The 12,519-nt window shown below is 45.1% G+C and overlaps 1 pseudogene; it reads right to left on the minus strand.

The window, feature by feature from the left end:
- Window positions 1–381: 381 nt before the first annotated feature.
- Window positions 382–5,645, minus strand: LOC144578843 (putative ribosome biogenesis protein RLP24 pseudogene; annotated as a pseudogene).
- Window positions 5,646–12,519: the final 6,874 nt, after the last annotated feature.

Genomic DNA, 12,519 nt, shown 5'->3' on the forward strand with positions numbered 1-12,519 from the left:
CATCAAATAATGTCATTATGCTCTTCGAAGATGCAAATAAACCAAAGCAGGAAATACTAAAATCAAAATAATGTTTGACACTGTCATAGAAATTGTTAGTTCCTTACTGTATCACTCCTTCTATAACATTAATGAAGAGAATATTTTACTGGAAAGAATATTTTATTGTATACATCACTAGCCATGATTTTTTGCCATGAGTTATTATACAAGTGCTACCTAGTGCCATTATCCAAATGGCATAACCACCTTATATCCACAATTCACTTCTATAGTTATAAGTAGAATTTTCAGGATTTACGTGGCTACATCAGTGAAGATTTAATACTGAGATGCAATCTAACATCTATAATATCTAATGTAGATGGCAATGCAGGAAAGATATATTTTAATTACTTTTCATTTAAGTGACCTTATGTAAAAAATAAACTAATAATTTAGAAGTTCCAAGTCTCCAAAGGGCATTTTCCAATGTACATAAAAGAAATGGTTACAGAGATTGTTAAGAAGGATCTTCCATGTCCACATTCTCTTGTAACTGGTGTGCCACTTTCTCTTCCAACTGCTTCCCTTTGCCTGCAAGTGGGGCTCGGATAAGATGGATGCTTTGCTTGACTTCTTTGATATCCCGAACTTTCTGTAGCTCTTTAGTTTTCTTCAATCTGTTCCTTATAAAGTTAGCTAGGCGTTTCTGTTTCATCTCTTCAGCTCTCTTCATTGCATCAATGGTTTTATTCCATAGCTCTCCCAGGTACTTGATAGGTTCATTTCTACATTTTTCAGCTTCGATGAATTATCCACTGTAAGCTCTTTACCAGTTGCTTTCTGGAATGCTTTGGTCCACCTAGCTTTGCAAGGATTGCACTTCTATTTAAAGTTTTTATGACATTTAGATTGACAAAATCGGAACACTTTGCAATCGTTGTGGACGAACATCATGCCATGGTGAGGGTAGATGGTCTCTGAACAGAAATAGCATTTCTTGATACGTATGTTAAACCTGCCTGGTTCCCCACCGGTCAAATACAAAGCTTGAGAGAAGCTGTATATTACTAATAAAAAAATCCAAATTCTTGTTCCTCACATATAAGGTTTCTTTATGATCCCAGCATAATTTTCTACTCTGCTATTTCTCATTCAATTCAGTCCAAGCATTCTGGCCTCCTTGGTGTTTGCTGCACACCCCAATTATGTTTCCTCCTTGGTAACCTTGCCCTTGATGATCACTTAATTCATGTCTGCTCAAAGTTACCCTAAGGTTTCCCCTGACCCTTTTATATTCTTTTCTATCACCTTACACTGTATTGTATACCTAATAGGTTGTAATCTACCTCTTTCACTTGAACATCAACTCCATGAGTCCAAAGACTTCGCTGTTTTGATGAATCCAAAAGGATGGATGGATGGATGGATGGATGGATGGATGGATGGATAAATGGATGGATGGATGGATGGATAGATGGATGAGCTCTGGGTGAGTCACTCCATTCTTTTCAGTCCTGATTCTTCCCTGACTAGCGATGTCTTCCGGACCAGTTTTTCCCTTTGTGCCTCTGTGTTTGCATCTATGAAATGAGGGGAAATTTCAAGCCTTGGAATGGGGAGAGTTTAAAGGGGAGGCCTGTTGGTTGCCTTCCTTTCATACTGCTTGGGTGGCTTCCTACTTCATGCCTCAGGCCGGCCTGTTGCCAGGCAGGATAGAAAGCTGAACTATGTGCAGGTGCTGACTAATGTAGGCATCTCTCACCTTAACCCTGTGGTGAAAAGCCAGCTCAGGCAACCTGGGGCAAACAGACACATGGAGTCAGCAAAGACCTCTTCCGGGCTTGCATCTTTTTGGCACCCTTCCTACTCCTGTTGACCTACTTCCTACCGGGAGCATAATGCAATCCTGATACTGTATGCTTTCATCCTAAGAGGGTGGATTACAAAATTAACTCATCCACAACTATCCTGGAAATATTTATTCCTCTTTCAGGCATGGATTTCATGAAGAGCAGTCTATTGTCACTCTAAAACCATGCACACCTTTTGTCCAGGTGCAGCTCTTGCACAGCTATGTGAGCTGGGGCCAGTGTCTCTACCTTTCTGAGCCTCAGTTCTTTCCTCTGTAAGATGTGAACACTAAGACTCACCTCATGTCATTGCAATGAAGTTAAATGAAGTGACAAGTAGAAGGTTATCTGATACAATGCATACCGCAGCCCCTCAATAAGAAAAGACTGCAGAGAGAAGACAGTGAGATTTTGGTTCACCTTGACTTTCTAGAATCCTTTAAACTTCCTCTGTTTGCCATTTCTGTTCAAATAGCCAATCTTGCTTATAAGCATGGAATTGGGAAGTACTAGAACAGAGGCTGAGATAAATCAAAAACAACAGTTAAAAGCATTAATGCATTCACAGTCCTGGACTCATCTCAGCAGGGCCTATAGTCTGCACACTGTTGGTCATTAGAAAACCTGCTGGGCCTGCAGCCTGGCTTCTTTCCCCCACTGCCCGTCATGCTTTCCCTCCAAGGGTGGAGCAAACCTGCTGGAGAGTGGGGCCTGGCCTGGACTACATGTCCCTAATCTGTAATTCTACCCTGACTTTGGAGGAGGGGACTCCCCTTTTTCCATTCCCACATGGCAGGGATGAGGATGGAGGTGGGAGACCAGCTTGCTCATTCATGATAATGTATACCAGGCCTGTGAGAAATGAAACAGAATGAGCACACACAGCTTGTCCTTCATGGAGCTCACTCTTCCTTACCTTTCACGGCTTGAGTTCCTTTGTGCTAGTGTGAGGTGGGGTGACCAGGGGCTTCTGCCAGGAAGCAGGTGGAGTCTTGCCAACACCTCTGCTTGTTGCTGGAGTTTGTCAGCAGAGGAAAACCTGTGTTGAAAGGCCAGGAATCTGCAGCTTCCTGCGTGCGGGTGAACAAAGAAGCAGTTTTGTTTACCTGGAGAACTAGTTTTAGAGCCCATGGCAACCACAGTTTTGGGGGCAGGGTTACTGTGAGATGTCCAGTCAGACTGGGAAGCCCCCGGATCTCCCAGAAAGGGAGGCTGGCTTCTGGGCCAGGATGAGGGATTCCAGCCAAGGGGAGAAAGGAAAGAAGTCAGAAAAGAGGCTGAGGCATCAAACCGATTTCCCCCGCGGGGCTTTCGCCTGTGTGCTCTCTGCAGGGCTCTCCCTCCTTCACGGGTGCGGCTTCCTCCTCCCTCTAGTCTTGCCCTCAGTGCACCTTATCCCTGAGGCTTGGCTGGAGCCCTCCTTCCCCACACCCAGCGCCCTCCACTTGCTGTCTCTACAGTGTCTTCAAGTGTTTCCTGGGTGTATTCAACATGCCTATGGAGTTCTAAGTCAACATCTGGCAAATAAAGGATAACTTTGATCTGATTTATTTCCCAATTCATCAATGTATCTATTTTGTAATCAATTTCCAGAATATAACAAAGCTGTCTGAATTCAAAATAGACTGTAATAACTAAGCCATTCATTGGCTAAAGCTTTCGTTTGGCAAAAAAGAATAACATAACGATGAGGGCCTGGAAAGGTCCTCCTCTTGATGAGGGTTCTCCTCTCCTTGTAGACGAATGCTCTGCTTATCTTCAGGTATAGAATTCTTCCCCAAGGCACGTCTGTGTGGTTAAATGCAGGCCGCTTTTGTAAAGTCATTATACATTTAGTGCAAAAGGAGTTACAATCATCATTTTACTTGAAGCCTCCCCCAAGCAAATGATGAACCCCATTATTAGCGGGACAAGATTAACTTATTTTTACAAGAAACATATGGCAAGCTTAGGTGGAGGGAAAACTTGTTGCTTTAACCACCCATGTGTGTTTATAATGAAATAATTTTAAAAAGAAATGCTGTAGAAATGTTAATTGCTGGGTCTGTGTGTTTTACCAAGCCAGGACAATTTCTAAGCACAGTAATCAAATTAATCACATCAGGATTGTTCCAGTTTGGTAGAGAAGGAAAACAGGCAAACTGGCCACATACCTGGCTCTTCCACAGATCATTATTGTTTTTTGTTTGTTTGTTTGTTTTTTATTTTTTAGAGGCGGAGTCTCACTCTGTCATCTAGGCTGGAGTGCAGTGGTACCATCTCGGCTCACTGCAACCTCCATCTTCCAGGTTCAAGAGATTCTCCTGCCTCAGCTTCTAGGCTGGTCTCAAACTCCTGACCTCAAGTGATCCACTCACTTTGACCTCCCAAAGTGCTGAGATTACAGGCAGTAGCCACTGCATCTGGCCCCGTGGATCATTATTGGTCACCTACCATGCCAGACATTTTCTAGGGGTTGGGAATTTAGCAGGGACAGCAGAGATAAACCTGCCTGGCCTTGTGGAACTTTCCAGTGGGGGAGACAGATAATAACAACATAAATAAAGTATGCAGTATATTAGAAGGTGACATGTGCCTTCTAAAAATGACAGAAATGGGGGTGGGGAATGCATTTTAAAATGGGCCCATCACTTAGGTGACATTTAGGCAAAGATTAAGAGGGGGAGGGGCATGCTAAGCAGAGGAAAAGGCCAGTGTGAGGGTCCAGATGTGTTTGAAGAAGACCATGGAGACCAGTGTGTCTGAATGGCAGTGAGCCAGTGGCCGGAGTGGGAGGGTTGGGGGTAGGAAATGAGCTAGGGAGGGAAGGGGTGCTGAGCACCTACAGTCTGCACCCAGTGGAATAATCTTTGTGCTTTATTCCGAGTGAAATGTGAAGCCAACCCAAGGTTTCACAGGGGAGCTACATGATCTGACTCACAGTTTTAAAAGATTCCCAGAATGAATCATTTGACAGCCTGCGTTAGTTTGGCCAAAATACCCAAGTCAAACAAAAGGGCTTGTAGGCAAGGTCACCCCTAGGTGTAGTGGGGAGTCAGATGCAGATCCCTGTACATGACACTAACACCTACCACTCCTTACAGCCTCTGTGCTTTACTCTCAGTAATGCCAATAGTTAAAGTCAAGGGTAAAGGGGTAATAAACTCTGGAACTATTTCTGCTCCAAGAGGCCCAGATTCCTCACCTTCCTTTTTTAAACTTCCCTGATTGAAGGAAGAAGGTGGAACTGGGGTGAGGGACAGGGGAACTCAAGCTAGAATATTCATGCTAACGTCCTGCCAGGATGCTCCTGGTCACAGCAGACCTTACCCTAGAGGATCTTATGCTAAGATTGCCGGAGTCACTCTTCTCTTCTAAACATTTGGTATTGATGCAATTACTTATTTCATGGCCTGTGAGCAGGGATTTTTATAGAACCTGGGGCACTGTGTCTAACATGGGATGTTTGAATTATTTTAAAGTTAGAGGAACAGTCAGGTAGGTGTGGTATAGGCGCAAAATGGACTCTCTGGGGTTTTGCTTTGTCACGAAGACAATAAGGCAACAATTCTTGGACCAGATATTTCCAAGAAGTGGGATGGAACAGGACAAGTTTGGATGTTGTCAGTGAAGCAAAAGAAGTATCCGAAGGCTTGGGGAGAACAGATTTATCCTAGGAGACCAGCTCACCCACTCCCTAATGGTGTCCCCGCAGAGGGTCCAGAGGTTACTCCCTTTTCCAAGCCCACTGGGACACACTTGTGATTGGAAGCCCAGCATCCTTGAGTAGCTCCGTGGTGGGCCATAAGTGACACGGGGTGTGGCTGCCATTGGACGGGACTCTTACTTTAGTGGCAATGATGGGAGGGGCTGGCAGGGACCAAGAGGCACTCTTTTTGTTTGTTTTGTTTTTGGGGGTTTTTAAATTTTGTTCTTTTGAGACTGAGTCTCACTCTGTCACCCACACTGGAGTGCAGTGGCACAATCTCGGCTCACTGCAACCTCCATCTCTCGGGTTCTAGCTATTTTCCTGCCTCAGCCTCCTGAGTAGCTGGGATTACAGGCGATGGCCACCACTCCTGGCTAAGGAGGGGCTCTTTAATTGCCAAAGACAAGATAAGTGTGGCTACTGTAAAGGTCCTCAGAGCTGAAGTGGTCATCAGAAGAGTACTGGGGTTACCAAAAACCACCTGCTGACCATCAAGCAGGCTATCTGGAGCCAAAAGCCTTTTTATTTGAGGAATTTAGAAATAATTAGACTTCTCTATTATCTAAAGTCAGCACCTGGTTGCAGACCTCTTTTCAACTTAAAATTTGTAAGTAATTAGAATTTTCATACATTTCCAGAATGCATGCTTGCTGAAACTCATTGTGCAACTCTTGCCAACATTAAGGCACCAAAATGTCTACAAATGAAATCATTTATTATGCAAACTACCCTCTAGCTCCTACTTTAAGGTCCATAAATACCCTTAAGGAAAAATTGATGGGGGCTTGCTCAGTCCTATCTCGCTGAGGGGCCCCACTGCACTTTTCTGCAGCATTCTTTCTTTTTTTTTTTTTTTGAGACGGAGTCTTGCTCTGTCACCAGACTGGAATGCAGTGGCGCAATCTTGGCTCACTGCTACGTCTACCTCCTGGGTTCAAGCGATTCTTCCACCTCAGTCTCCCAAGTAGCTGGAACCACAGACACGTGACACCATGCCTGGGTAATTTTTTTGTATTTTTAGTAGAGACAGGGTTTCACTGTGTGGGCCAGGATGGTCTCGATCTCTTGACCTCGTGATCCACCTGCCTTGGCCTCCCAAAGTGCTGGGATTACAGGCGTGAGCCAGCATTCTCTCTTTTTAATAAAACTTTCCTCCTTCAAACATATACTGTCATCAGCAAATTCTTATCAACCCATGAGATGGCCACTTTCTGATGCAGGGGCTCTGACACCTTGAGCAGCAAGTATGACCCACAGAAATCACTGTCTGGGTTGTTCATTAGGATATTCCTTGAGCAGCAGTAGAGGGACAGACTAAAGCAATCACACCTGTTTTGCATAGATGGAAAAGCTTTCGATCGGGCACATGGAATCACCACAATAGCAGGTCCTAGCCTCTCACCCAATTTGTAGATTTGAGCCAGTTCACAGACTCAGCACCTCTGGAAAAGAGAGGAGGACCAGTCTCCTTAAGGAGATCCTGCAGCATAGCCGACAATGTACACTGTCAATTGTCCTTCCAACCTTCCCCTGGGGACCTGTGGCTGTTTATTAGGGTGACTGTGAATAAGAAAAGGGGATATAACCAGACTTTGGGGGACTACTGGACACTGGAGACCCCAAACTCTGCTACTGTCAGTACTGTCTGCCATTTAAGTGACCAGTGGAGACTGGCTCTGGTTCATCTCTTGGTGGACCCGGAATGTTCTGCAATTCTACTCTGTGGTTATTTTTCCAGTTTTGGAAGTCAGTGTTGGAAAAGATATGCCATCAGTGTGGGCAGAGGTTCCACACTGGTTAGAACCCTTTAGCCTATCATCTTTTAGGTTCCCAAGACTAAGTGCCCAGTGCTCGGGGTACTTCCCATACACAGATGGTGACACACAGATGGTGAGGTATGAGGGGCTGTGTGTGAAGAGGCCAACCCACTCTGGCTGGCTGGCTCCTTGCCCGTGGCTGCAGCACTAATTCTGTTGCTACACAACTGAGGCTGAGGCAGGGACTCTTGTAGACCAGAGCAGGCAGCAAAGGGCAGGGAAGAGAAAACCAGTCTCATTTCTCCCATCACTTTCACATGGCTTACTGGGCACATCCCTTTGTCTTTCTGAGCCTTGGTTTGCTCATCTCTAAGAAGAGAAGTTGGGTTTGCAGTCACTGATTCTTTGGCTGCATATTGGAGTCACTCAGGGAACTTTAAAAGGACGAATACTTAAGCCCTATGCTAGAGATTTTGATTTAATTGGTCTGGGGTGGGGGCCAAGCGCTGATGATTTTATGCCTCCTCGGGTGATTGAAGTGTGCATTCAGGGGTGAGCCCTGCTGGCTGAAGTCTTTCCTGAGGTCTCTTCCAGCTTTGACAGGAGGAGTCTACAAGATATTCTTTCAATGAAAGAGAGAAAAGAGTCTGACACACTTAAAGTCAAAGTTACAAAGAGCCATTGGAGTAGAAACACCTGAAAACCTCTGTTTCTAAAATTAAAACCAGGTACTGTTGTTCTCCACGGGAAAAATTGGACTGGTCAGCGCACAGGGAAGCTGGGTTGAGGACGGTCCTGCTATGGTCTGGATGTTGGTGACTATCCCAATTTATATGTTGGAATCTAATAACCTATTGATGGGATTAATAGGTGGGGCTTATGGGAAGTGGCTAAGTCATAAGGGCTCCACCCTGGTGAATGGGATTAGTGCCCTTATGAAGGAGGCTTGAGCAAGTCCCATCCTCCCCTGCACCATGTGAGGACACACAGAAGGCACCACTTACGAAAAACAGGCCTTTACCACACACACAATTTGCTGATGCCTTGATCTTGGACTTGCCAGCCCCGAGAACTGTTAGCAATAAATTTCTACAGTTGATAGATTACTTGGCTTAAGGTATTTTGTTATAGCAGCCTGAACAGACTAGGATAAGTCCAAATCAGCATTTCACTGCTCAAAGATGTGTTCATAGCCTGTGCCTTTGTCCTAGACATAGGTCAAAATCTGCCCTTGGGTTTAATCTGCATCTTGTCATACCCCTGATATTATAGATTCAGAAAGATACCCATCCTTTCTGCTTACTGATGGATGCTCTAACTTCTGTGTCTTATTCCTGCCTTCATCTTTAGCTAGCCTTTGATAAATGGTTGTTCCTATTCTGGGAATAGAGGGATTGGTTCTGGTTTCTGAGCCTGACTTAAACACACACTAGCTGCGTGCCCTTGAAGAGTTATTTTTTCTCCCTGGCATCAATTTCCTCATCTGTTAAACCTATGGTCCCAAGGTGTCTTCTGGATAAAATGCTCTATGTTAATGTAATTTTATGAAACTCCGCGGATCCATCCAGAATAAAAAGCTGAGCTGCCTTCCCGAAGCAAAATGGAGCCCAGACGTTTGCAAACTGATTCTTCTCACAGGTATGAGAGGTAGATTTGTGCGGAGCATGTTTCCAACGTAGTCCACCCCAAAAGAATGATCTCTTCATTCCACCTAGCCCCGTCAACAATCAACTCAGCTTTGAAGCACTTGGAGCAAAGGCTGCTAGATGGCGCTGTTTCCCCAGATTTGCAGGGAATCCGCGTTTCAGCAGATGGCTGTTGGAGAAGAATTAACAATTAATGTCCACTCTATCAGCCAAAGCCGGCAGAAAATACGTTATTCTCCAGAAAATACAGAGAGCTGAGATTGCTCAAAGACGTTCTGCTGTCAGCTTGCTCCTCTGTTGGCAAAAAATGTAATCCATCCTCACATTGGTCCCCTAAATAGGGGATATTAATAACAAGGGTAAATAAGGAATATTATAATAAATTATTTGTATGCTTATTTTCTCAGCCTTATCACATTTCATTCTGAAAGTTTTTCTTCATATTTCAGTTAGAAAACAATCATTACTGGGATAGAGGATAATTATAAGGTCACCAATTCTGATGTGAGTTCACTTGGTGACCGCTTAAAAAAGGAAACCACCAGATGAAACACAAGGGCTGCTTCTCCGAATCCATACGGCGTTTGCAGGGTGCCACAAACCCAGGCGCCAGGGCTGTGGAGGCAGGCGGACTTCTCCTGTTTGCCTAACCTTTATTTTTCTACAACAAGGCTGTTTGAATCAAGAGCTTGAACACTGCAGACGTCATTGTCTTCATCAAAAGGCAAAGATGTCCTTTGTCACACAAAAGGAGTCAGGGAAGCCAGTCAAAGGGAAGGGCAAAGAGGTCGTGTGGCACATTCTCAGCGAGGCTTCTTGCATTTCCCCCCCTTAGTGTTTGCAACCTTCATTCCCACTATTTCCATTCATGCCTTGCTGGGTGCTGAAAGGTAAGCTCCTTTTAATGATGACAGAGCGCGGTGGGAGGAGAGCACTGTAAGATTCTGCTCTTCTACCTGGCCCCCGACGACCTCCTCTGCTTGTAGATATGGCCACATTGTGGGTAGCCAGTGGTGCAGTGGCCGGGTTGAGCAGCGGAACCACAGGATTCTCTTGCGGGCATTGGTCACGCTCTGAAATATAAAACCTATGCCTTCCGCAGTGTGCCCCTTCCCCTTACTTTTTGGCTCCCGACTTCTTCCTTGCCCAGAAACAGCAGTCTATCAAGATTAAATTATTAACCGCTTCACTTTACCTCTGCCACGCTGTTTGCCGCTCACTTTTGCAGTCTGGGGAGAAAAAGAATGAAACCTATGTGTTTACCTCAAGTTTCCCTCCTAAATTTTGCTTTTTGTGAATTCATGGTGTGCATAGTTTAGATTTAGAAAAATATTCCCAGTGCCAACTCCTCTGTGTGCATTTTTTTTTTAAAACACACATTTTCAATCAACAGCATCAACAACGCAGACCCCAGGCTGGCGGAGAAGGGTGAGTAAGGGCTGCCCATGGGAAAGCAGAGCATCTTCCCTCCTGGCAGGGAAAGGCAAGGCCCCTTGACCCAAGGTACCAATTACTATTTTAACCATCCTCCCCCACTGCCCAAGAGGCAGCTGGAAAGAAATCAGCTCGCTGGGAGTTCCCAGAGCATCTCACTGGCTCCCCAAGGCTTCCAGGCATTTGCCCATCTGGTGAGGCCTCCGGAGCAGGGGGGCTAATTAGGCGTCATCTGGCCACCTGAGAAGGCTTGGCGGGCCTCCCCCGGCTTCCCCCTCCTCCAGGCAGGACTCCACTCTGACAGCTGCAAATCTCTGGAGTTTGTTTGGTTTAGCAGCTGCCCTGGTTAATTATCCAATAGCAGGGTCCCCAGGTGGCTGCCTCAGACTGGAGGGGGTGGGGTGAGCAGAGAGAGGGTTGAGGAACAGAAGAGAGGAACGACATGAGGGGTAGTAAAAGAGCTATGTGAGAAAGAAACAGAACAGTTGGATAAACATTCAATTCAAATCTCAGGAGCTAGAAGATGAGGAAGGAGTTTCCTGACTCCTGGCAGGAGAGTTGATCCTTTAGGTGGGTCCGCTTATGAGAGAACACCAAGCCCCCCAAACACATCTCCTACCGTGCCATGATATTCTGTATTCATGCCCAATTCTTCCCTTTTAGCACCGTCCTGTGCCCAGACTCTCTCCTCCATCCAAGAACTAACCAAGAATTTTCATTAAGAGAAAGTGGCCTTATAGTCCTAATTTGGGGTGGGGATGGTAGATAAGAGGATATTTTATACAAAATTATTATTTACTATTGTTGGGGGTTTTTTGGTTTTTTTTTTTTTTTGAGATGAAGTTTTGTTCATGTTGGCCAGGCTGGAGTGCAATGGCACAATCTTGGCTCTCTGCAACCTCTGCCTCCTGGGTTCAAGCGCCTCTCCTCCCTCAGCCTCCTGAGTAGTTGGGATTACAGGCACACACCACCACACACTGCTAATTTTGTATTTTTAGAAGAGATGGGGTCTCACCACGTTGGTCAGTTTGGTCTCGAACTCCTGACCTCAGGTGATCCACCCGACTTGGCCTCCCAAAGTGCTGGGATTACAGGCATGAGTTACCTTGCCTAGACTACTGTTGTTGGAATTTTAGGCTTCAAGGCATGTATTTTAACACTGGTGTCCCTAAACCATGACAGGTGCCCAGAGAATTGAACACTCATAGGCAAATCAGTCCACCTACCACTTCTGGGGTATTTTCTTTGTTTTCTGGGTAGGCACCCATGACATGGAACAAATAGGAAGAATTTGGGGATGAATTAAGAAGAAGCAGAATGAAAAGCAGTATCATCCACACAATGGGCTGTATTGCGAAAGATGCTACTTCTAAGTCACTGAAATCCTGCTGTCAGTTTGAACCCTCACTTGCTAAGCACCTAGACTGAGACACTGAAACACTGAATTCCATAGTTTTGTCTTTTGTAATGTAAGATTATTTGAAGCAATAAGGTGGGTGTAGGAGGGGTAACCCTGGTCTAGGCCAAAATGAGTTCTAGTTCCATTTCCGGTTCTGTATATCCGTGGTATGTTTCTTTGGATTAAGTCATCACGTTTTCTTCCTGGTCCAGTGTTCCTATCTTGAGATGGAAAATGTGAGAGAATGCTTTTTTCAGTATGCCAGAAGTTCCCACTTTCTATGAATATTAGAGGTTAGAATTTTATGTTTCTCTATTTTGTTGAACTATACTCAAGAGAGAATGGCTTTCTCTGTCCCCCTCACCCCTAAACTGCCATTGTGAGACTGAAGCCCATTTTATACCAGGAAAGGAAAACTACTGGATGGAGAACAGCTGTTTTGAGACTCATCACGTGTGCCCCAAACATCAGAAAGGTGGGAGCTCTACAGATGTGCAATACTCGTTGACAGTTGTTGTAATAATTGGAAGGGTGGTTGAGATTTTCGTGATGGCAGGAAGATAATCTTGTTAAGGTTCTGACATCTTGTCTGGTTCCCTCACAACTGTCTACCCATCCCTTGGAATTCCAAGGCTGAGATGGGAAGCCGTAGCCTGGGATAGAAGAGTTCAGAGATTTGGACCCATCAAGCAAGATTCACAATCATGAGCGATTCTCTTCAGAGCACTAGAACACTTTGATTCCATTAGGTAAAGACTGC

Source organism: Callithrix jacchus, chromosome 13, assembly GCF_049354715.1.
Source record: "Callithrix jacchus isolate 240 chromosome 13, calJac240_pri, whole genome shotgun sequence".
Taxonomy (NCBI): domain Eukaryota; kingdom Metazoa; phylum Chordata; class Mammalia; order Primates; family Cebidae; genus Callithrix; species Callithrix jacchus.